The sequence below is a fragment of the Mustela nivalis genome (assembly GCF_964662115.1).
Source record: "Mustela nivalis genome assembly, chromosome: 2".
Classification (NCBI taxonomy): domain Eukaryota; kingdom Metazoa; phylum Chordata; class Mammalia; order Carnivora; family Mustelidae; genus Mustela; species Mustela nivalis.
Genome location: NC_139021.1, coordinates 155,780,733 through 155,804,107, shown reverse-complemented (window position 1 = coordinate 155,804,107; position 23,375 = coordinate 155,780,733). Strand labels below are relative to the sequence as shown.

Sequence of the window (23,375 nt, the reverse complement as noted above, 5' to 3'; positions counted from 1 at the left end):
CCCCTGGCTGGCCATCTAGAAGTCCCGACATCCTAACAAGTCTGGGCGGCCCCGCTCATAGGGAATACCTGTCGTGGTCCCCATTGCCTGTGAGTCCCTGATGGCGGCCATTACGCTTCCATCCGGGTATTGCCGAAAAGCCGATCGCGGCGCTACCGGGAGCGCACGCTGCGGCGGAGGGATCTGCCGGGCTGTACCTGAGGCGAGCGGAAGAGGACGGAGGCCGGCAGGGTCCGAGCCTCAGCCTGCGAGACTAGGCCATTGAGCTGGACTCGCTGCTGACCTCTCAAATTAGCGCGCTTACCCGGTGCCGGCCACGCCAATGACTCACTCTCCCGCTGTGCTCTTCAAAAGCTGGAGAGATTCTACTGCCAACCTTATGGTAGACAAACCTCTACTCTGTGCTCTTCAGGGTAGACAACAGAAGCAGGAACTGTGGTCTTGGCAAGCCTTAACTTAATGGGAATGGTCTCAACCCTGAGATTTTAATCATTTCCGGTTTTGCAAATGGCGGCTCCCCACCCCCCTCGTTGCTTTTGACTCCCAGGTTTTAGCAGCAATTGCAACCCACATCAATGAAGGGAGGTGTCCCTAGTTCCTCAGGAAGACCTACTGAACTCCAAACGTGTACACATTTAAGAAGTGATCTGCAAACTGTCGTTAAAACAAGGGAAGCTTTTATCCCCATCAAAGGAATCCCGCAACATCAGAACTGGGCTGGACCAAGAGGTCAATTAGTACTAAGATTGGGTTTCTCCCAAAGACCAGTATGGCTTCCCTTCTCTCTTGTAGAGTGTTTCTGGAAGTCAACCTATTGATCTCACTTTTTATATGTTTAACATATTACATACTTTCATATGTATAAATATGGCAAAACTGTGTTAAAAAAATCAACTGGGGTGGAACTACAATAGAATTGTCTTCATTTTTTGTGTATTTCTTGTTTTCTTAGGAAGTATATATGGTGTTTTGAAATGAGATAAAAATTTAATGTTTATCCTAAACGTGTTTTATTGTCCTAAGAATATGCTTTTGAAAATGTCAACCTTTAGCCAAACACAACACTTTCTGCATTCTTTAATGAAAAGCACACTGACAAATCCTCACTGTCCTTGGGGAGCTTTCTTAACACTATGTCTACTGGTCTATACCATGCTTCCTGGAAAAGGCAGATGAGCAGTAATCCACATTTGATGTACTCCTATATCTTGTACTCATATGCCTGTATAAAATACACAAGGAGAAATCTTCTGTAAATACCAAAAGGGAGGCTATTAGAAAATAAAGTAAAATAACATGTTTACAAAATGGATTTTATTTTGCATTAAGCTTCATCCCCCTCTCTCTGGTCTTCCTTTGCATGCAGGTCACACACATATGTGCATTTCAGAGTAAAGAGAGGATAAGAGCTTTTTTTGGTATTTTTTTAATAGCAAAAAAGAAGATAGTTGGGAATGTGAGCAGAATTGTTTGGTTTGTGTTTGATGTAATGTTTATTTTTTGTTTTTCGGGTTAAGAAACTGCACCCCTCTCCTCCACAGTATTTGCATTATAACTTCACTTTTATTTATACATGTATGTTTATCTAAAAACATTACAAATCTGCATATATGATGTGGAAGAATTGGAGTGCGTGGGTTTTTTTCTTAAGTGAAGAAGGTATTATTCAACCACAAACTTCTCTCTTCCCTCTTTTTCTTTCTCCACGTATATCACACAACCTCTATTCACTTTTTTGCCCTCTTTTTGGAATTTGAACATTAGATTAGCACAGAAAAAAGGAATGAAATGGAAAGGAAAGAAAGAAGATGTTAAAAGAGAGAAAAAGAAAAAATACAAAGGAGAGAAAATGGAATCATAGATTAAGAAGATATTTTATACTTGAGAAGGATAATTAGTGGAGATAGGGCACCTAATTTAATCCTTTAAATAGTTGATTTCTGTGAACATGTGAATCTACTATTTACTAACTGAGGACATTTAATCTCTGAGCTTCACAGAATTATGCAATGCACAGCTAACAGATGATAGATTATAGAGAGTAATCAACCCCTTTGTACCCACAGTGTAAATAAATGGTAGAAGTGATAATGGTGGTGATAGTCAAAAGTTTCCATCTTGATTACAAACCTCTTTCTCCTTTTCAAAATATAATTCATGGTCTTTGTATCATGAAGCAGATCACTTCAAGACAGGGAAATTTTCTCCTAAAAAGAATATGTAAGTGTGAATTACATTTCACTCTAAGGATTCACACCTCTGAATCATAGGTAACACCATATCACAATAAAGTTACAAGCCTATATATACATATGTAATATTTGTAATATTTATTATATATTTACATAAATATATATTTATAAAAACAGCATACTTTTAGTCAGAGCTTGGTATATCATAAGCATTATATGATATTCTATAGATGATAACAGTTACAATTATAATTAAAGAATTAAATGATTTAATTTGAAGAGTAAGTTTCCCTGAAAAATGACTCTCTCCTTTTTGCTGATCTCTCAACTCAAGTCCCAACTTTCTATTTCCAATAATATAACCAAGTATATTGGAACTGGAAAAATAAAGATATGAAGAGCCTGGTAATCTAGATTAAAATGGTCCCCCTTCTTGGTCAAGAATATTATAGGCTGATTACTCTCTTCAAGCTATTGAACAGTTGTTAGTTGAACATGAGCTTCAAGAACTGGCCTTACCATTGGGGAGTGTATGTGAAATGGTGAGTGCTGTGAAGCATGTAAGCCTGACAATTCACAGATCTGTACCCCGGGGGCAAATAATACATTATATGTTAATTAAAATAATTAATAATAAAAAAAGAACAGTTCTTACCAACATCCTCTGTATGGATGTTACTTCATATTCATTCAGCAGACATGTTCTTGAATACCTATTATCTGCCAGAAATTGTGCTAGTAATAAATAAGATGTGATCCCTCAAGGAGTAACTAGTTTGATAGGAGATTTGTAATATCTAAAAGATTTCATGATTCAACAGAGCAATTCCAAAAATGGAATGGAAAGGAAATGAAATGGACACTGTAACCGGTGATGAGAAAAATCTTTTTAGGATGGGCACCCCTGCCAGTTTCCTCTCAACTCAGACTTCCTAGATGATTAAGACTTTAGATATGTTGCTCTTTTTATTAAGTTGTTATTAAAGATGTAGTCACTTTAGTGACTTAGTTCTTTCAGTGGATACTATATTCAACTATGAAGAACATTAAACTATATAAACTATATTGGCCTTCCCTAAATAATTTAGGGTATCTCTCCCTTTCCCCAGTCACAAATTCTTTATAAGAATTCCTATATCCTGAGGGCAAGAGAACAGATGGCACAGATAATTGAAGTCCTTAGAAGAAAAAAAAAAAGAGGGGGATGCCAGGGTGGCTCAATTAGTTAAGCATCTGTCGTCAGTTCAAGTGTCGATCCTGGGGTCCTGAGATAGAGCTCCGTGTAAGGCCCCCTGCTCAGCAGGGAGTCTGCGTCTCCTTCTCCCTCTGCCCCTCCCCCCAAGCCCCTCCCCCTCTCATGTTTGCTCTCTTTCTCAAATAAATCACTAAAATCTTTTTCAAAAAGGAAGAAAAAGAGGAAATGTAATCCTTGTTAAGTATATTTCTTTTAAGAACATATCTGGTACACATATATGTTATATAATCGTTTTTATACTCTTTCATATGTAGAGTACATTTCATTATTCAACATTTTAAAAGAATAAAAAGTATAAGGCTTGTGTGTGCATGCTCTGTGTGTGTGTGTGTGTGTGTGTGTTATTTGATACAGATTAAATACCACCTAAATTAACTTGATTCTTTTGGAAATTTTTTTGAAAGGTAACTAATTTCTGTGAGACCAGTGATGTTAATATCAATAAATTACACTTAAGAACTTGTAAGAGTAGATCATTTTGGCTCATTACTGTAAAGTTTCCAAGTTGCAACCACCTGCAAATTTTTCTAACTTCACCCTTCAAACAGAAACAAAAACCTAGATTTTCTTGTTTTAAATAATCATATTCCTTAATGCTGCTATATATAATATTTCAGAAGTCCTGAAGTTATGTTAATGCTGATGTTCATAGTTTGTTAATGTTGTTTGTTGGAGAGTGGGAGGTAAGGGGATATATAGGTCCCTGCAGTATATCCTAGAATGCCTGCTGGAGTAGATGAGAAACAATTATGAAATAGGAAAGAACCGACAACTCATTTCATTTAGTTTCACATGACTTGTTGCTGTTGACATTAAGATATTTCAAGGCAGTGAGGCAATCCTAGAGCACCAAGATAGACCAGAATTTAAGAGTATACTATAGCAATGGGAAGAGCATGGCTTGTTCAAGAAGATAGTATTAAATGCAAGGAAGAAGGGAAAGCCCAATTCTAAAACTTTATAGATATATATATAGAAAGGTTTCAATTGGAAGCCAAAAACATAGAGGACAACATGTAAATGAATATAAAGGTACACAAAAACACAGCTAGGATTGATGTGAGATTAGATCCAGAATGTCTCAGAGAGGCGGAGGAAACCGGTGATACTTCACAATATAAATAAGAGTAGCTCAGAGTTCAATAAACATTTTTTAATGTCTTCTAAGTGCTATAGCATACAAATACTTGCCTCTGTTGGCAGACATGAGGTTTACCAATGTTGAATAAAGGGACCACACAACTCAGTTTGCAAAAAAAAAGCCCTGGTTTATACCTGTTTTCCCTAGCTCTTATTTTTTCAGTCAAAAGTATCTCAATTTGGATGATAATTGCATGATCACTGTACTGATAAAGGAAAACTGGTGGAAATCTTATCTGTTAAGAGTAAATAATCTCATCAATGTTTGACCTGCTTTGTTCTTGCTCAGAAAAACCAAAGAATTCTTTAATAGAAAGAAAGAAAGAAAGAAAGAAAGAAAGAAAGAAGAAAGAAAGAAAGAAAGAAAGAAAGGCAGTAGCAGGAATTATTGTGGTGAACTTAAGGCTAATCAGCAAAAAGGAAATAGTTGTTCATGATGTAATACACTGAGTGGGTAGGCAACAGTGCTCAGCAGTGGCTTTGGGCACCTGGTTTCTCAGCTCTGGGGTTCTTCCATTCCTCTTACCTTAATTCACACAACAAGGGACACCCACTAGTGGGAACACATTAAGTAGGGCCTGGTTTTCAACCTGACCTGAATACATACCACCTGAAAGAGGAATATTAAGTTCCCAAGACTCGTGAGAAGAAAAATTAACAGGAAGAAAGGTATAAACCAAATAACATGTACCATCTGAAAAAGAATAATTTAAAAAAGACTAGACTTTAGAATGAACATGCTAACTATATTTAAAGATATGAGGGAAGCTAGTATACAAAGCAAGAATAAGAAATCATTGAAAAATGGAGAAAGAAGCAAAAAAAATGTCTGTCTTATCAGGGAGAAAACTCTTCCAATAAACTTCTTATATTTCATTGGCCAAGACTGACTAACATACTCCCCTTCAGAACAAAGGGAATGACAAAGGAAAATGTAATTGTTGTGATTGATTTAAACCAGTCATGATATATACTCTAGGATTGGGTAAATTGCCACCTGAGAAAAACAGTAGAATTCTGTAGTTAAATATTATAATAAAAATCCCTTAGCATTATATTTCTACATTTTCCAGAGTAAAGTATTTTCTAAAGTCAGCATGAAGTAAAGAGAGAGAAATTGAAGGAGAGCCCAGAACCAGCCATTTTAATAGAGTTCCTAACAGGTGAGGAAACCTGGAGGGACAACTGGACCACAAGAAAAGGGAGACACTGTCCTCACAGACAGTTTTGCATTTACCAATAAATCAGCTGAGAATAAGAGACGCATCCATGGAGCACAGGTCTTAACTACTCTTATCACCAACATGGCCAATGTTCCTCAAATCCAGAAAACCAAAGATATGCAACTTGACTTCAGGACAGAAGGCACAGATCCATAGGTTTAAATGAAAAAGATGCCTGTATGAAGTTATACCACTGCCTTTTTTCCTCTCAGGTGAAATGAAAGAATTCAAGAAAATACTCACAGGGATCAATATTTAGGGATCTGCCAATAAAATCTAGAACTCCACAGTAAAGCCTGAGAGTTAATAATGAATCCAATCAATGTTTAATTAATTGCCTCACTTTTAAACATTAACTGTGGAGAGGCAAGAATAACCTGGAATTCAAGAAAAAACTCTAAAAAATATAGACTTTTTTTGTAAAACAACAACAACAAGAAAGTAACTCTGAAGAAAGTTGGTGCAGCAACCAGAAGAAAGCAAAACAAAACAAAAACAATTATAATATCACCAGATAGGTAAGAAAAGATATTGCATCTATGAAAGAAGAACAGAAATACTGTTGAGAAAAGGATATCCTAAGACTAAGAAGGAGCTCTTGAAAATTTAAAGTATGCTGTAAAACAGTCAATAAACAGTTTTGAAAATAAAGTTGTAAAAAATGTCTCCCTAAAATGGGAAAAAAATCAGAATTAAAAAATAGAAAACATAAAAAAATTAAAGTCTAACATCCAAATAATAGGAGCTCTAGGAAATAAAAAAAGAAGAAAAATAAGAAAGAATTATTAAATAAATAATACAAGAAAATGTCCCAGAACTGAAGGACATGAATTTCCATCCTGAATTTACTCACTGAATGCCCACAATAATGACACACCAAGATATATCACTGTAAAATTCAGGATATAAAAAGCCTAAAATCTTTCTGAGAGAAAAAGCAGGTCACATGCAAAGAATTGTGAATAAAAATAGAATCAGCGTTCTCAACAATAACACAAATAGCTAGTCCACAGTGGAGTGGACTTTGAATTCTAAATACCTTTAACATTTTTTTTCAACACAGGGTTCTATAATCAGTCAAACTATCAATTAAACATAAGAATGGGATCAAGATAGTTTCACAAAGGCAAATTCTCCAAAATTTACCTCTCTTTTACTCTTTACCAAGAAAGTAATGCTTCACTAAAATAATTCTCCTTCACAGTAAAGAGTAAGACATAGAAACTAGGAAACAGGAGAAAGAACAAGAAAATCCAGGAAGTCCCAAGAACAAAACAAAGAGGCAACCCACAGAATGGGAGAAGATATTTGCAAATGACACTACAGACAAAGGGCTGATATCCAAGATCTATAAAGAACTTCTTAAACTCAACACCCAAAAAACAAATACTCAAGTCAAAAAATGGGCAGAAGACATGAGCAGACACTTCTTAAAAGAAGACATACAAATGGCTAACAGCCACGTGAAAAAATGGTCAGCATCTTTAGCCATCAGGGAGATCCAAATCAAAACCACAGTGAGACACCACCTTACACTGGTTAGAATGGCAAAAATTGACAAGGCAAGAAACAAGTGTTGGAGAGGTTGTGAAGAAAGGGGAACCCTCTTACACAGTTGGTAGGAATGCAAGCTGGTACAGCTACTTTGGAAAACAGTGTGGATGTTCTTCAAAAAATTATAAATAGAGCCACCCTATGGTCCAGCAATTACACCACTGGGTATTTACCCAAAAGATACAGCAATGTTCATAATAGCCAAACTGTGGAAAGAGCCAAGGTGCCCTTCAACAGACAAATGGATAAAGGAGATGTGGTCCATATACACAATGGAATATTACTCGGCCATCAAAAATGATGAATACCCAACTTTTGTATCAATATGGTTAGGACTGGAGAAGATTATGCTAAGTGAAATAAGTGAAGCAGAGAAAGTCAATTATCATATGGTTTCACTTATTTGTGGAACATAAGGAATAGCTTGGCAGGCATTAGGAGAAGGAAGGGGAGAATGAAGATGGGGGGAGGGGGAACAAACCATGGGCAACTATGTACTCCAAGAAACAAACTGAGGGTTTTAGAAGGGAGGGGGTGAGGGAATGGGTGAGCCTGGTGACGGGTATTAAGGAGGACATGGATTGCTTGGAGCACTAGATATCACATGCAAACAATGAATCATGGAATCCTACATCAAAAACTAATGATGTACTTTATGGTAACTAACACAACATAATAAAAAAAATATCATCCATTGGTTCTATGGTGAGCTGTGATAGTCTCATTTTACTCTGGAACAGAGGACCTACAATCTGTAATATAAAATCTTGTTCACACCATCTGCTGGGATAGGCTCAGAAAGACAGCTTCAAAATAACTAAACAGAGAAGAGAGAGAAGAGAGGAGGGGAATAACAAAAGATAAACTTCCCACTGATTTAAACTAAACTCTAAATTCCATAAAGTAACATAATACTATGACATTAACCTACAAAATCAAATTTTAGAATGTAAATTCACTCTGGAAGAAAATGAAATGCCTTACAAAGGTAAATGAAGAAATAATATTATTAAAAAAAACAGGCAGGGGCATATGGATGACTCAGTCAGTTAAACGTCCAACTTCAGGTCAGGCTGTGATCTCAGGGTTTTGGGATCCAGCCTTGCATCATCAGAGTGGGGCTCTACACTCAGTGGGGGGTCTGCTTGAAGTTCTCTCACCCTCTCTCTTTGTCCCTCCTGCTTATGCTCTCTCTCTCTCTCTCTCTCAAGTAAAAAAACAAATCTTAAAAAAAAATTCAATGAGAAAATCCTGGAACAGCCACTGAAATAATGTTATAGCCTGGATAAAGTCTACAGTGGCTACAACAAAAAAGAGAATAAATGTGAAGATAGGCCTGAAGCATTTTCCCAAAATGCAGCAAAGGGAGATAAATACATTAAAACACATGAAATAGAAGTTAACACACATGGAGATAGATTGTCTCCAACAGGGATGCCTTGGTGGCTCAGTGGGATAAGCACCTCCCTTCAGCTTAGGTCATGATCCCAGAGTCCTAGGATCAAGTCTCACGGGGGCTCCCTGTTCAGAAGAGAGCTTCCCTCTGCCTGTAGCTCCCCCTGCTTATTCTTTCTCTGTCAAATAAATAAATAAAATCGCCTACACACATCTATTGGAAAAGCACCAGAAGTATGCAAATGTATTAATTGTGGAAAAATAGCATTTGAACAGACAAAAGGTAACCTTTTTTAAAAAATTAAAGATATCTAAGAGTCCTTCACTTTAAAATATACTACAAGCAGTCAGTAGGATAAATAAAAACTTACCTAGGCACACCACAGTGAAATTTAAGAATGTCAAAAATACAAAATACAAAAATTTGTTTAAAAATTTTCAGCTAGAAAATACTGATTAAATATAAATGACAGACTAAAACCAAACTTTTCTGATTCTATAGTAGATGTCATAAGACAATAGCTTAATCTTTTGAAATGTTAAGAGACATTGACTATCAACCTACAGCTTCATAACTAGGGAAACTATTATAATGAGGGCAAAATAAAGATAACTGCTATCATATGAAGATTAAGCTAATTTACTCCCTTAAAGTAGTTTTCAAAGAATGAACTTTAGCCAGAAGGTAAGTAAACCTGGGGAGAAGGTATGAGATTTAACAAAAATGGTGAGTTCTGAAGCTTATAAAATATGTCTGTAAATTAACGAACTCTTCAAAAAAGCACATTTTCTTATTTTTGGGAAAAAATTAATTATTTATTCATTATTATTTATTTGTTATTAAATTTATATAACAATTACTGGATTTGGAGTTGGATTGGTATTCAATGAATAGGTCATGTTGCAATCAGAAGATGGAAATATTGAGTAATTATAGACATGGTAAGAAAATATGTATGTACTTTAAAAATGAAGATGACTGTTAAAAGAATAGACAAATATGCTATAGTTTCCCAACCAAGAAAGAAATAAAAAGACAGTAAATTTTTTTCAATCCAAAATAAAAAAAAAAGAGAGAAAGAGATACAATGGCAAAAGTTGATGAATAGATAATGAAAGCACTAGGGTAAACAAAAGTAAGTCCAAATATATCAATAATCATTTCAGTAGAGTAAGCTTAAATATTGGAAGACATATTATCAGAAAAAATCATAAATATAAATTCAATCTCTATGCTGCTTACAAGAGAAAACTTACAACCATAAAGTCTGAAAGTAAAGAATAGGAAGATACACCAAGAAAACACTAAAGGAAGATAGGTTAAAAATATTGCAACCAAAATAGAATTTAAAGATAGAAGCTATAATAGAAATTTAAGAGTCACTACATATTTACAGTAAAAGGAACAAACAACCAAGAAGGTATCACAATCCTGAACTTACTTATAACTAACAACACAAAACTAGAATTTATGAAGCAAAAACTAACAATTAAAAGAAAAACATTGAGTCAGAGAAGGACAAATACTGTACAATTTCACTCACATGCAGAATTTAAGAAACAAAACAGATAAACATGGGGGAAGGGAAGGAAAAATGAAATAAGACGAAAACTGAGAAGGAGGCAAACCATAAGAGATGCTGAACTCTAGGAAACAAACTGAGGGTTGTGGAAGAGGTGGTGGATGGGGGAAAGGGATGATCAGGTGATGGGCATTAAGGAGGGCACTCGATGTAATGAGCCCTGTATTATATGTAACTAATGAATCACTAAATTCTACCTATGAAACTTATAAAAAAAAACAGGAAAAAATAACACCAAGGTACAAAACAAATAAAAAGAGAAAAGAAAAACATTGAGAAATCCACAATCATAGAGGGAGGTTTTAATACATCTCTATCAGAAACCAATATGGCAAGCAGGGCCTGGGTGACTCAGTGGGTTAAGCTTCTGCTTTCAGCTCAGGTCAGGATCCTAGGGTCCTGGGATTAAGTCCCGCACTGGGTTCCTTGCTCAGCATGGGGTCTGCTTCTCCCTCTGTCTGCTTCTCCCCCTGCCCGTGCTCACTCTCTCTCTCTCTCTCTGACAAATAAATAAAAATCTTTAAGAAACTGATAGGACACACAGAAAAAAAATTTAATAAAGATATCAGCAGGCTTGATCTAATGTATATATTCCTGCACTTAAAAGCTAAGAATAGACAAATAGAGTGTTGACAAAGCTTAAACACAATTTAAGACACAAAGAAACTCTTAACACATTTCCTAGAATCAACACCATACAATCTAATGATCCCAAAACCAGGACAAAATGACCCTATAAACAGGATTGCATTTCACTTCACATAGTATTGAAATGTGGATATCAGGATGAGTACTTTCTTTAAAAGTTTCAAGCTCAGTGGAATTTTGAAAACAGGAACATTAAACATATATCATATGTTATAAAACACCATGCAAAACACAATTTAAAAATATGTAAATATATATTATTTAAAAACATATTAAACCTGCCTATCATTTGGATATAAATCTTTGAGTATTAACTGATAATAATCTATTGAAAAAATACCTAAACACTATTCCTAAATGGGCAGAATTTGATTTAAAATGAAAAACAGAAAATGAAATAATGTTTAATGATCTTTAGAAAGTGAAATCTTAAAAACAATGTGTTTGTAGATGGCTTTCATGATATTGAGGTATATATTCCCTGTATCCCTAACCGTAAAGAGGTTTTTTTTTTGTTTTTTTTTTGTTTTTACCATGAAGAGTTTTGATCAAGAAAGAATGCTATACTTTGTCAGTGCTGTTTCTGCATCTTTTGAGAGTATCATATGGGTCTTGTTCTTTCTTTTATTAATGTATTGTATCACATTGATTGATTTGTGGATGTTGAACCAACCTTGCAGCCCTGGAATAAATCCCACTTGGTTGGTGAATAATCCTTTTACTATACTGTTGGATCCTCTTAGCTAGTATTTTGATGAGAATTTTTGCATCCATGTTCATTAGGGATATTGGTCTGTAATTCTCCTTTTTGATAGGGCCTTTGTCTGGTGTTGGGATCAAGGTAATGCTGGCCCTCTAAAATGAATTTGGAATTTTCCTTCCATTTCTATTTTTTGGAACAGTTTCAGAAAAATAAGTATTAATTCTTCTTTGAATGTGTGGTAGAATTCCCCTGGGAAGCCATCTGGTCCTGGGCTCTTCTTTGTAGGGAGATTTTTGATTACTGCTTCAATTTCCTTTCTGGTTATGGACCTGTTCAGGTTTTCTATTTCTTCCTGGTTCAGTTTTGTAGTTTGTACCCTCTAGGAATGCATCCATTTCTTCCAGATTGTCTAATTTGCTGGCATATAATTGCTCATAATATATTCTTATAACTATTTGTATTTCTTTGGTGTTGGTTATGATCTCTCCTCTTTCATTCATGATTTTATTAACTTGGGTCCTTTCTCTTTTCTTTTTGATAAGTCTGGCCAGGGGTTTATCAATCTTATTAATTCTTTCAAAGAAACAGCTCCTGGTTTCTTTGATCTGTTCTACTGTTCTTTTAGTTTCTATTTCATTGATTTATGCTCTGATCTTTATTATTTCTCTTCTCTTTCTGGGTTTAGACTTTCTTTGCTGTTCTTTCTCCAGCTCCTATAGGTGTAGGGCTAGGTTGTGTATTTGAGATCTTTATTGTTTCTTGAGAAAGTCTTTTATTGCTGTATACTTTCCTCTCAGGACTGCCTTGCTGTATCCCAAAGATTTTGGACAGTTGTGTTTTCATTTTTATTTTTTTCCATGAATCTTAAAAATTCTTCTTTAATTTTCTGGTTGACACATTCATTCTTTAGTAGGATGCTCTTTAGCCTCCATGTATTTGAGTTCTTTCCAACTTTCCTCTTGTGGTTGAGTTCTAATTTCAAAGTTTCTAGTTTCAAAGCATTGTAGTCTGAAAATATGCAGGGAATGATGCCAATCTTTTGGTATCATTTGAGACCTGATTTGTGACCCAGGATATAATCTCTTCTGGAGAATGTACCTTGTGCACTAGAGAAGAATGTGTATTCTGTTGCTTTGTATTCTGCCCACCTTGTCCAGTGTGTCATTTAAAGCCTTTATTTCCTTGTTGATCTTTTGCTTGGATGATCTGTCCATTTCAATGAGCAGGGTGTTAAAGTCCCCTACTATTATTGTATTATTGTCTATATGTTTCTTTTATTTTTTTTTTAAGATTTTATTTATTTATTTGAGAGAGAGACAGTGAGAGAGAGCATGAGGGAAAAGAAGGTCAGAGAGAGAAGCAGACTCCCTGTGGAGCTGGGAGCCCAATGCAGGACTCGATCCCAGGACTCCAGGATCATGACCTGAGCTGAAGGCAGTCATCCAACCAACTGAGCCACCCAGGCATCCCTGTCTATGTGTTTCTTTGATTTTGTTATTAATTGGCTTATATAATTGGCTGTTTCCATATTAGGGGCGTAGATATTCAAAATTGGTATATCTTCTTGTTGGACAGACCCTTTAAGTATGAAAAATAGTGTCCCTCCTTATCTCTTATTATAGTCTTTGGTTTAAAATCTAATTTGTCTGATATAAGGATTGCTACCCTAGGTTTCTTTTGATGTCCATTAGCATGGTCAATGGTTTTCCACCACCTCACTTTAAATCTGGAGGTGTCTTTGGGTCTAAGTTGAGTCTCTTGCAGACAGCGTATCAATGAGTTTTTTTTTTTTTAATCCATTCTGATATCCTGTGTCTTTTGATTGGGGCATTTAGCCCATTTACATTCAGGGTAACTATTGAAAGGTATGAATTTAGTGACATTGTATTGCCTGTAAGGTGACTGTTACTGTATATTGTCTCTGTTCCTTTCTGGTCTATGTTATTACTAGGCTCTCTTTCTTTGCTGAGTGAAGCCCTTACAATATTTTCCGTAGGGGCTGATTTGGTGTTTGCAAATTCTTTAAGTTTTGTTTGTCCTGGAAGCTTTTTTTTTTCTTTAAAGATTTTATTTATTTATTTGACAGAGAGAGAGATAACAAGTAGGTAGAGGCAGGCAGAGAGAGAGGCAGAAGCAGGCTTCCCACTGAGCAGGGAGCCCGATGTGGAGCTCAATCCCAGGATCCTGAGATCATGACCTGGGCCGAAGGCAGACGCTTAACCATCTGAGCCACCCAGGCGCTCCTGCCCTAGAATCTTTTTATCTTCCCTTCTATTTTCAAAGACAGCCTAGCTGGATATAGTATTCTTTTTTTTAAAGATTTTATTTATTTATTTGACATACAGAGATCACAAGTAGGCAGAGAAGCAGGCAGAGAGAGAGGAAGGGAAACAGGCTCCCTACTGAGCAGAGAGAGTGATGTGGGGCTTGATCCCAGGATCCTGAGATCATAACCTGAGCCAAAGGCAGAAGCTTAACCCACTGAGCCACCAGGCGCCCCATGGATATAGTATTCTTGGCTGCATATTTTTCTCTTTTAGTGTTCTAAATATATCATGCCAGTCCTTTCTGGCCTGTCAGGTCTTTGTGACTAGGTCTTTTGCTAATCTAATATTTCTACCATTGTAGGTTACAGACCTCTTTTCCTGAGCTGCTTTCAGGATTTTCTCTTTGTCTCTGAGACTTGTACCTTTTACTATTAGATGATGGGGTGCTGACCTATTTTTATTGACTTTGAGGGGTTTTTCTGTGCCTCCTGGATTTTGATGCCTGTCTCCTTCCCCATATTAGGGAAGTTCTCCAGTATAATTTGCTCCAGTATTCATTCTGCTCTCCTCTCTCTTTCTTCTTCTTCTGGGATCCCAATTATTCTAATATTGATTCATCTTATGGTATAACTTATCTCTTGATTCTCCCCTCGTGATGCAATAGTTGTTTATCTCTCTCTTTCTCAGCTTCTTTATTCTCCATCATTTGATCTTCTTTATCACTAATTCTCTCTTCTGCCTCATTTGTCATAGCTGTCAGAGTTTCCATTCTTGGTTGCATCTCATTAATAGCTTTTTAAATTTCAACTTGGTGGTTAGATTTTAGTTCTTGTATTTCACCAGAAAGGGATTCTTCCATGCTTTTTTCAAGCCCAGCCAGTATCTTTATAATCATCATTCTGAACTCTAGTTCCAACATCTTACTAATGCCCATATTGATTAAGTCCCTTCTTGTTCTTCCTGTTGCTTCTTGTTCTATTTTTTTTTTTTTCAAAGTAAGCTTTTCCATTTTGTCATTTTGTCCAGGGAAGAACAGATGAGTGAGAGAACAAAATGCTAAAAGGGTAACAATGACCCCAGAAAAATATACACTAAAAAAATCAGAAGAGACCTGAAAGTGGGGGAAAAGAAAGTAGAAAAAAAAAAAAAGAAGAAGAATATGATCAGGCTGGTGAATAGAACAGAGCCACACACTTGATTTTGGATGTATTTTGGTATGCTAGAGGAAACTGGCTTCCAAATTTTAAACAAACAAACAAACAAACAAACAAACTATATATATGTATATATTTACACAAATAAGGGTAAATATGATGAAGGGATGGACTATGACTGTAGAGAAGCAGGCTTCCTATGGAGAAGAAAGCCCATCACGGGGCTCCATCCCAGGACCCCGTGACCACAACCTGGGCCAAAGGCAGATGCCTAATGACTAAGCAACCTAGGCACCCCTAAAATATTTTTTAAAAGGAATTGATAAGATAAGAAGTTGGTTGAAAAAAGAAAAAAAATTTTTTTTAAAAAGGAGAGAATGTGTTCAGGCAGGGGACTAGAACAAAGCAATACACTAGATTTAGGGTATTTTTTGGTCTGTTAGAAGAAACTGTATCCCAAAATTTTACAGAAAGAAAAATTTATATATATACCAAAAATAAGGTTAAATACAATGAAGGGATAGAATATGGGTATAAAAATGAAAATTAAAAAAGATTAAAAAAAAAGAATTGATAAGATAAGATGTTGGTTAAAATAGGAAAGAAGAAAACTTAAAAAAATAGAAAAAAGAAAAAATAAATAAAAATTTTGAAATTAACTTTGAAGACTAAAGAATCATGGGGAAACAGCCATGAATTCTATGTTTTGTATTCCCCTAGCAGTGGAGTTTTGCAGTTCTCATTGATCGGTGGACTTGGTCTTGGCTGGATGTTCTTGTTGATCTTCTGGGGGAGGGTCCTATTGAGTTGAGTCTGGAGTATCTTTGCCCAAGGCAGAATTGTATCACCCTTGCCTGGGGCCAGGCTAAGCAATCTGCTTGGTCTTGCTCTTGGGAACATTTGTTCCCTGAACGCTTTCTGTACAGCTTTGGGAGATGGGAATGAAGATGACGGCCTCCCAGTCTCTGGCCCAGAGGAGCTGAGAACTCGGGGTCCCCCCTCCTAAGTGTACCCTCAGAGAAAAGCATCAATCCCTCCCATCTCCCTCATCTCTGGCCGCACTCTGTGCTCACCCAGCCTGTGATGCTCAGTCTCTCTGGTACACAACCCCATTTGGAGTTTTCAAATCCAGCAGATTCCTTTGGGGGAGGCAGGGGAGTCTCCCCAGATCTGCCACTTGTGGGTCCCTGATGGGACTGTGCCGCGGATCATGGCTTATGGCAACCCTGAGCTGAGAGCCCACTGCTCGGCTCTGTCTTTGCAGCCAGCTTCCCCACTCTAATACCTGGGAGCTCTGCCACACTCAGGAACTCCCAGTCTTTTTGTGGCCCTGAGGGTCCTGAGACCACACTGTCCCATTGGAGCTTCTAACCCCCCACTCTCCACTCCCACCCCTCAGCGGAGCAGACCTCTAAAAGTTAAGATTGTGTGCTCCGTTGGTCTATCCTTTGCTAGGAGCTGGCTGATGGAGGCTTTATCCCCCCACCATCTATCTTCAATATATCGCCTCAGATTCACTTCTCCACATGTCCTACCTTCCAGAAAGTGGTCGCTTTTCCATTCATAGAATTGCTGCTATTCTTTTCTTCAATCTCCTGTTGAATTTATAGGTGTTCAGAATAGTTTGGTAACTATCTAGCTGAATTCCTGGGACTAGATGAAATTTAGGTCTCAGACTCCTCTACCATCTTTTTCCTTCCACCTCAGAAGAGTTGTGTTTTGATAGAATCATGTTTCAATGGCCAGCTTTTCTGAAATAAATACCAATGTTTTCATAAAGTAATACTGTCTGACTTCAGAGAAAATAGATTGTTGAATTCATATAATTTAACATCTTCTGAAACTTTTTTTGTATATATGTGTAGAAAAATATCTCCTAGTACTAAGTCCTGAAAAATGCTACTTGGATTTCAAAAATGTCTTTAAAATATTGCTAATCTGGTGGAAAAGTAAGAAACTCAACTGGAGACCAGGGAAAATATGATTCCCCAGGGACAAGCAAGTAGCAGAGCCAGTAACTATTGTCAGGGCATCTGCCATTACATGCCTGCCAAGAATTGGTGTTTTTATGTAGTTGGTGTCCTAGGAAGAGAGAGTTCATTTTAAACATTTTAATGAAATGTTTTTTCTAATATAGAGAAATGGAAAAATCACAGATGTATAGTGCAATGAATTTTCTCCAAGCAAAAACACCCAGGTGATCAACACAGAAATTAGAAAAAAAATTGTTAGCATCCAAGAGACTCCCTCAGGACCTCCCTCAAACTCCACACTCTCTCCCCTCCCAAGAGGCAATCACTTTCTTGACTTATAGTCACCATAAATTAGTTTAGCTTGTTTTGTAATCTTATATAAATGATATTATACAGTATGATATGCTTGTATTTATTCATTCAATATGTCACCCATCTTCTTGTGTAGTGATAATAATCTTTAAATAACTGTGAAATATTACAGTGTATGAATATATCATGTTATATTCATCCTTCTTGCTGATGGACAGGTGGACAGCTTCCAATATGGAATAATCATAAATAAGGTTGCTATAAACATTCTTATACATGTATAAATGTGCATACATTTATGTTGGCTATATACCCAGGAATGGACTGGCTACATCACATGATTGTGTATATTTATTTTTAGCATACTTGGTCAAATCATCACTCAATGATTCTACTAATTTATTTTCCAACTAGGAATGTATGAGAGTACTAGTGGTTTCATATGTGCACTATTTGTCATTGTGGGTGGATTTGTATTCTGCTCTTTAATAATGAGATTGAGCATCTTTACATACATTCATTGGCTAACTGGATTCTCTTCAATGAGATGTCTAAGTCTGTGCCCACTTTTTAATTTTTTTGAATTACTTACTGATTTATAGGTGTTCTTTATATACAGTACTTTGGATAAGAGTTCTTTGTAGATTAAATGTGTTGTAAATATATTCTCTTCCTTCATGGATTGTTTTCGATCTCTCTTTCCCCACAGCTTTATTGAAGTACAATTGATATACAAAAAACTGCACACAATGTACGTATACAATTCAGTGCCTTTGGACATTATGTGTACACTCATGTTGCTATCACCAAAATCAAAGTAATAAACATATCCATCACCTTCAAAGGTTTCCCCATGTCTTTTTGTGGTTTCTTTTATTTTATTTTAAGAACACTTAACATGAGATCTACTCCCAACACACTTTTAATACTATATTGTTAACTATAGCCACCATGCTGTATGGCAGATCCCTGGAACTTACCCATCTTGCGTAACTGTATAGCTTTGTACTCATCGAACAACTCCCTTCCCTCATCCCATAGTAACCACCATTCTGTTTAATTCTATATGTTTGACTGTTTTAGATGTCTCTTAAAAGAGGAATGAGGCAGTATTTGTCCTTCTGTGACTGATTTATTTGACTTAGCATAATGTCTTACAGTTTCATTCATGTTATTTAAAATGGTAGGATTTCCTTTAGTCATATCTTTTGATGAATAGAACTTTTAAATTTTAATGTAGTCCGACTTACTGATATTTCCTTTTAGAGTTAGTGTTTTTTCATGTTGTTTAAGAACTATGTGAGGATGTAGAGAAAGGGAAACAGTAGTGCACTGTTGTTGGAAGTGTAAATTTGTGTAGCCACTGTGGAAAGTGGTATGGAGGCTGCCCCAAAAATGAAATACAGAACTACCATGTGAACCAGCAATTCCTCTTCTGAGCATTTATCTGAAAGAAATGAAAACATTAACTCAAAAAGATATCTTCACCCTCACGTTCATTGCATCATTATTTACAATAGCCAAGACATGGAAACAATCTAAGTGTCCATTAATGGATGAATGAATAAAGAAAATGTGATATTTTATATCACATTATATATAATATAATATATATATAATGGAATATTATTCAGCCATTAAAAAGAAGGAAATCTTGCCATTTGTGACAACGTGGATGAACTTTGAGGGCATTATGCTAAATGCAGTAACACAGACAGAGAAAAACAAATACTGTGTGATCTCATTTACATGTATAATTAAAACAAATCAAAATCATAGATATGAACAATGTATTGTGGTTTTCAGAGATGGGGGTTTGGGTGAAATAGGTAAAAGTGATGAAAGGGTGCAAACTTCCAGTTAAAAGATAAATAAGCTATAGGGACGTAATATACAGCACAGTGACTGTAGCTAATAATACGTATTGTATATTCAAAAGTTTCTAAGAGAGTAGATCCTAAAAGTTTTCATCAAAAGAAAAAAATGTATAACTATGTGTAGTAATAAATGTTAATTGTCTGTATTGTAGTGATCATTTCACAATATACACATATATCAAATCATTATATTGTATACCTGAAACTAACATAATGTTATGTCAATTATATCTCAATTTTTTTAATGAAAGAATTGTGTCCCCACCAAAGCAAGAAAATGGTTTTCATATATTACCTTCTAGAAGTGTTATTGCTCACTTTTCACATTTAAAAGTGGAAGTTGCTTCATTTGTTTGACATGGAGATATCCAATTTGCCCAACATTACTTATTGAAAAGACATACCTTCCATTACTGTTCTATATATATAGAACAGTATATAGAATATATAGAATATATTTTTTTCATAAATCAAGTGTCCACATGAATGTAGTCAATTTCAGACTATCTTCTGGCCAATTGATCTATTTCTCTATACTTACATCAAGAGAACACTGTCCTTTTTTTATTCCTAAGTTGGCTCTATACCCAGTGTGGAGCCCAGTGCAGAGCTTGAACTCACAACCCTGAGATCAAGACCTGAGCTGAGATCGAGAGTTAGACGCTTAACTGACTGAGCCACCCAGGCATCCCAAACCCTGTTTTAATTACTGTAACTTTATATTAGTTTTGATATATTAAGAGAAATTCTTTCCACCTTTCCCTTCTTATTCTTACAAATTCTTGTGGATTCTCATGGTCCTTTGTGAATTTAAATCTACCATGTATTTGGGTCTTTTTGTCATTCCTTTTCTGTGTTCTCTGTTTTCCTTTTCTTTTCTTCTTTTGAATCAATTAATTTTTTTTCTGTCTTTGATCAACTTGGCATTTATTTATTTTTGTCCTCATTTAAGTGTTTTACCTATAGCTTATTTTATTCACCCTTGACTTATTAATGTCTATTTTATATTAGTACTTTATCCTTTTCCTGGACAATGAGTAGAGAACATTTTATCTTAATTGATTCAAATTTCTTGCTTTCTAATGTCCTGCAACTCCAAGATTCTATCTGGGATCCTTTTCCTTCTGCCTAAAAGAAATACCCTTTATTATGTCTGCTAAGTGGATTTGCTGGTGACAATATATTTTCAGAGGTCTTTTTTTCTGAAGATATATTTTTTTCACCTTCTTTTTGCTTGATATGGAATTCTAGGTTGGCCATTATTCTCTTGCACTGTGTTGAAATTATCTTTATGTGGTCTCTAGTCACCATTGTTCAAATATCTCTCTAATTTTTGTTCCATTGAAAATAACATGTCTTAAAATCTTTGTAAGAAAATAATTTTGCTTGAAAAAATTTTCCTTTTGTCTTGGACTTCAGCAGTTTTGTTCTTACATGTTTAGTATGATTTTCTTATATTATTTATCCTGTTTGTGGGTTTTTTTAAATGTGAAAAAAACCCTCAGTTTTGGAAATTTTTCATATTTTAGTTATTTATAAATGCCAGAAATTACCTAAAGCTTAGCAGAAAAAAACAAGACACATTTATAATCTTATACGGTTTGTGTAGGTGAAGAATCTGGAAGCAGTTCAACCAAATGTTTCTGGCATAGAGTCTCACATGTGATAGTAGTCAGGATGCCTGCCAGTACTGCAGACATTTGAAAGTTTGACTAGGGATAAAGGTCTATTCCCAGAGTGTCTTACTCCGATGTTTGGTGAGTAAATAATGCTAATTATTACCGGGTGATCTGAATGCAATGTCACATGGACCTGTCCATTGTGTTAGTTATGTGCCCTTCCTGGCATGGCAGCTGACTTCCACTAACGCAAGTGATCCAAGAGAATACAAGATGGAAGGCACATTGTGTTTCATGATAGTCTCAGAAGTCACACTTCCTCATTTCTACAATATCCTATTGGCTGTATATTCAACTATATTCAATGTGGGAGGGGACTACACAAGTTAATACGGGAGACAAGAATCACTGGAGGCCATCTTGGTGGCTGGATACCACGTTCTACCCTCTCTCCCTCTCCTATGCAATACACACTTATCCTCCAAAGATTCATCCAATTACAGCATGAGTTCAAATTCCAAAATTCTATACCTAGATCAGGTCCAGATGAGTATGAGTCTCCTTGAACATATGTCCTTAATAAAATCCCATTGAGTGCTGTTCCTTTTCATCTGAAGCTATGTGAACTGAAGAGACAAGTTATTTGCCCCTTCCATGCCAAATATAGAATGGTTGGTACAGCAGAGGCTAAGTGTTGTGAATGTTCTTGTCCAGAAAGGAGAAAAGGTCACAACACATGGTCCACAGCAATTCAGAAACCTGACGGAGCCAAGTTTAAAAATTCTCTGATTAGAACTCATTTCTACTCCTACAAAGAAATGGTTCTCTATATCTCCTCCCTCCGGGCTCTTGCCTCCTCTATTTGAGTTTTCCTTTCTTTTTTATAAAACATACCACCGTTTTTGGTTGCATGATTTTCTCAACTTGCTTCTTGCTTCTGGAAGTTTCAGAATCTAAAGCCTCTTTTCCTTGTTACTGTCCCTGATTCTTTAAGTCCAAATAAGTGGTGTTTCTGCTAATACAAATATCTTTATAACTTTGTGGATGCTATTGGAGTTTACTCTACTAGACAAAGGGACACACCACAAATCTCTTTGAGGTAAGCCCTTCCTTACCTTGGGCTTCTGCTGATACTGCTGAGGAGAAACACACTTAAGCTTCGTATAATCCCTATTCTCTGAATGTCACTAAGACATCACCTTGGATCATTTTGACACCTTCCAAAGGACTTTACAGTAATACTTTTTTAAAAACAGATTTTATTTATTTATTTGAGAGAGAGCGAGCATGAGCGGGGGGCGGGGAGCAGAGGAAAAGGGACAAACAGGCTCCCCACCCACCAGGACTTGATCCCAGGACCCCGAGACCAAGACCTGAGCCAAATTCAGACACCCAACTGACTGAGCCATCTAGGCACCTCTTACAGTAATACTTTTAACTTCATTATTAGATCATGTTTTCTGAAAGTGCCTTGGGTTTGAATTTTGCTTGGAAGCATTTCTTAATTTTAGCATTATGTGTCATTTGGAGAGGTTGGGAATTTTTAATTCACTGATTTCTGACTCTCCTCAACCCACTTTTCAAAACAGTTTACCTTTGGCTTATGTCTCCACTTTTATATTTTAGTATAAGAAAAAAAGAAGAAATAAGGCAGTCTTAGTATTTGGCCTGGAATTTCTCCTTACCTAGATCACCCAGATTATCTGATATGTTACCTAACTCCCATGTTACTACATGCACTTGTTTGCTAAACTTTGTTTCCAAACAACTTGGATCCACTTTTTTTCAACATTCGGTAGACTTCAGCTCACTCTCAGTTAAGTCCTCACCTGCTCATTCCATGAAGGCCATCAGGCTTCTACTAACAGATATATAAAGGCTCTTCCCACTTTCCCTAACCCAGGTACCACTGACTGCCTCGTTCCAAACCCACTCCATATTTTATGTTGTCATTATAGCAAAACTCCACTTCTGGGCCTCAGCAATCTATAGGTGTTGTTTCTGCATAGCAAATTACCCCAAACTTAGTGGCATTATTCAATTAATATTTATGATCTCGTATAGTCCATGTGGGTAGGAAATCTGGAAGTGACCTAACTTGATGGTTTTAACTCAAGGTCTCTCCTAAGGTTAAATATAAGATGTCAGCTAGGAATGTATTTATCTGAAAGTTTAATGAGGCCTGGAAGATCTGCTTCCAGTGTAGCTTACTCATGTCTACCAAGTGTATACTGCTATTGCTGGCAGTGAACCTCAGTCCCTTGACACATATGCCACCAAGGGACTGCTGGAATGTCTTCATGACATGGTGGTTTCTCTGAGAAAGTGATCTGAGAGAGATTTGTGGAGCATAACAAATAGCATGGAGGACAAGGGGAGTTAGAGAGAAGGGAGTTGGTGGAAATTGGAAGGGGAGGTGAACCATGAGAGACTATGGACTCTGAAAAACAATCTGAGGGGTTTGAAGCGGTGGGGGGGTG

The 23,375-nt window shown here is 36.3% G+C and overlaps 1 protein-coding gene across 11 annotated transcripts in view; it reads right to left on the bottom strand.

The window, feature by feature from the left end:
• ZNF518A (zinc finger protein 518A) overlaps window positions 1–563 on the bottom strand; it is a 28,035-nt gene extending 27,472 nt beyond the window's left edge. For 3 of the 11 annotated variants that reach the window (XM_082722046.1, XM_082722073.1, XM_082722074.1), the window contains exon 1: window positions 69–563. The gene's annotated coding sequence lies outside the window, so the exon portion shown is untranslated. The remainder of the gene's footprint in view (window positions 1–68) is intronic. The other 8 variants (XM_082722056.1, XM_082722063.1, XM_082722066.1 and 5 more) reach the window with 4 other exon arrangements.
• Window positions 564–23,375: the final 22,812 nt, after the last annotated feature.